The 3,170-nt window shown below is 43.6% G+C and overlaps 1 long non-coding RNA gene across 1 annotated transcript; it reads left to right on the top strand.

Moving 5' to 3' along the window:
• Window positions 1-1,341: 1,341 nt before the first annotated feature.
• On the top strand, window positions 1,342-3,170 carry LOC112074025 (uncharacterized). Its single transcript, XR_002894665.2, has 3 exons — window positions 1,342-1,717; window positions 1,927-1,959; window positions 2,115-3,170. It is a non-coding gene; the product is annotated as an uncharacterized lncRNA (long non-coding RNA).

Below are 3,170 nucleotides of genomic sequence, written 5' to 3'. Positions count from 1 at the left end.
GCGCACTCCTCGTCTCCTGCTGAGGGTAGAACAGTCGCTCACCACCGCTCGGCTTCCTGAGGTGGTCAAATAATACGCCGAAAGCGCGGGTGAACTCTGGGTAGTGGTCTCGAACCGAGTCTGGGCCCGTTTCCAGACCGCTTAGCCCATTCCAGCTCTACCCGTCAGACAGAGATGGAGGCTAACACTCTCCTCTCCAGAGGGAGTCGGATGAACGGTGGCAATAGAGCTCCAACTGAGCAAAAAACCCTAGGCACCCCGCCCCGCCTCGTCGACTCCCTTGGGAGCGCGAGACCCAATGCGCCTGACCAGATGCGACGTTGAAGGAGTAGTTGCGACGCTCTGTGAAGGACTGCTTTGAGATGTCGGGATACCACTTCCTCTCCCATCGCCTCCATCCTCTCCATATTCATGTCCATCGCCGACCCAATCCGATGGAGAATGGCGGTTGTATGAAGGACACGCTCCTCCATCGATGGAAGAGGGGTGGTTGCTGTCTGCTGACTCATAATGTGGTGCGGGGCTTCTTCACGATTCAATGGTGAATAAAGGAGTCAAGCGCAGAGAGCAGGTAGGTTTGAGCAAGTGGAATAAACTTTTAATATTCCGAACAGAATATAAGTGACGCCTACCCACACAACAAAAGGGCGCGTCCAAATCCAGTCCACAATTAATTAGGACAAATTCACACTACAAAAACACCACCACAACCAAACAGAATAACAAGCCCGCACAAAAAGTCGGCGGCCAACTGTGGTTTAAATAACCCCCTATCCTAAACACAAAAACAGTGATACAAATTAGACAAATCAAAGAAACAGAAAAGGGAGATCGTGGCAGCTAGTAGACCGGAGACGACGACCGCCGGCGCGTGCCCGACGGAAGAGCACCATCCTCGGCGGATTCGTAACACATATTGGCTGGATTCACAAGATGTGGTTTTCATTTGCTGTACGCTGTGATTTTCAGAAATGTTTTATGATGATGTAATTAGGTATTTGACGTTGGTCTCTGAATTATTCGTCCTGCATCGACGCATTTCAGATTGCAGCTGCAATGTAGAACTGTGATTTATACCTGAAATATGCACATTTTTCTAAAAAAACATATGCGTATACAATAAATATGGATCCAGACTGTCATCTGATGAAGTGTTTCTGGGTTAGTTGGCTATTTATACCTTACTTGGTCAAATTTGTGATAGCTACTGATGGAGTAAAAAAGTGGTGGAGTAAAAAAAGTGGTGTCTTTGCTAACGTGGTTAACTAATAGATTTACATTATTGTGTCTTCCCTGTAAAACATTTTAAAAATCAGAAGATGATGGCTTGGATGGCTGGATTCACAAGATGTGTATCTTTCATCTGGTGTCTTGGACTTGTGATTTAATGATATTTAGATGCTAGTATTTACTTGTGACGCTATGCTAGGCTATGCTAGTCAGCTTTTTTACTGATGGGGGTGCTCCCGGATCCGGGTTTGGGAGGAATTAGAGGTTAAAACATTTTTGTGTGTGTGTGAGCATTAATCAGACACGTGTTCTGTGTGTTCTGCTCCAGATGATGTAATATTCCTCTGTTTTTCTCCTTACTTCATGTGTATTCCTCTCCTTCCCTCCCAGACTGGAAGGTTCTGAAGAACAGGAAGTTTCTGTGCTCTGTGAACGAACAGAATATTCACACCAAGAGCAAACCGGTGATTCAGGAAATAGACCCTAAGTATGTTTTTGCTTGCTCTTTCTTTCTCACTCTTTCTTGTCTCTCACTCACACACACACCACACAAAACTCACAAAACACAAAACTCACTTCTGTTATCAATACTTCACCACTAGAGCGAACTACAGTCTGTATGTGGAAGAGTTCAATCTTCTCTCCTTCCCTCCCTCCCTTCCCCTTCAATCTCTCTTTCGCTCTCTCTCTCCACAGAAATACTAACACACCTCCAGAACCAGCCAAATGGTAGGTCTGTCTGAGTTATCCACTGTGGATTTGATTGTCACATTCCAAACTGGAACATATTCATTTTCTCATTCTTTCTCCCTCTTGCTCTAACCCACCTCTCTCTCCCTCTCCGTCTCCATCTCGTCTCCTCTCTTATCTCCATCCATCTCCAGGCCAGAGTTCTGTCTGCTAGTGGAACCCCCTAGGTGATCCAGAGTTTCTGATAGCAGAGATACAGTTGCCTGGAGTTTTGAGACACAAGCCCAGTCCTAAACACATCCCTCTCCTTCTATACTCTGTGTTTAAAAACCTCTTAAGGATCAGGCCCTTTTCAATTTCTGCCTAAATTGACATACCCAAATTTAACTGCCTGACCCGAAGCAAGGATATTCATATTATTGATACCATTTGAAAGGAAACACTTTGAAGTTTGTGGAAATGTGAAATGAATGAAGGAGAACATAACACAATAGATCTGGTAAAAGATAATACAATGAAAAGAATATGTTTTCTATTTCTGTTTTTCCATTTTTGTTGCATCAACTTTTACATGAAAAAGAAAAGCCCCACATTCAGCTAAGAAGCTGGAGGTAATTTAGATGGTGTCCACGAGTGGGCAACAGTGTATGTACAAAGTTTCAGACTGATAACTTCAAGAATGAGCAAGCTACATGACATTTAGTATGAAGTCCCCCAAAGCCAATTCTTCCTTGGGCCGCCTCTCCTTCCAGTTCTCTGCTGCCAATGACTGGAACRAACTGCAAAAATCTCTGAAGCTGGAGACTCTTACCTCCCTCACTGGCTTTAAGCACCAGCTGTCAGAGCAGCTCACAGATCACTGCACCTGTACATAGCTCATCTGTAATTAGCCCATCCAATCTACATCATCCCCATACTGTATTTATTTATTTATCTTTGCACCCCAGTATTTCTACTTGCACATTCATCTTCTCCACATCCTACCATTCCAGTGTTTAATTGCTATATTGTAATTACTTCACCACCATGGCCTATTTGTTGCCTTTACCTCTCTTATCCTACCTCATTTGCACATTCTGTATGTAGATTTTTCTACTGTATTATTGATTGTATGTTTGTTTATTCCATATGTAACTCTGTGTTGTTGTATGTGTCGAACTGCTTTGCTTTATCTTGGCCAGGTCGCAGTTGCAAATGAGAACTTGTTCTCAACTAGCCTACCTGGTTAAATAAAGGTGAAATAAAAGTCA

This window comes from Salvelinus sp. IW2-2015, unplaced genomic scaffold (assembly GCF_002910315.2).
Source record: "Salvelinus sp. IW2-2015 unplaced genomic scaffold, ASM291031v2 Un_scaffold2467, whole genome shotgun sequence".
NCBI lineage: Eukaryota > Metazoa > Chordata > Actinopteri > Salmoniformes > Salmonidae > Salvelinus > Salvelinus sp. IW2-2015.
Note: the sequence above shows the minus strand (reverse complement) of the source record. Positions and strands in the feature narration are given on the sequence as shown.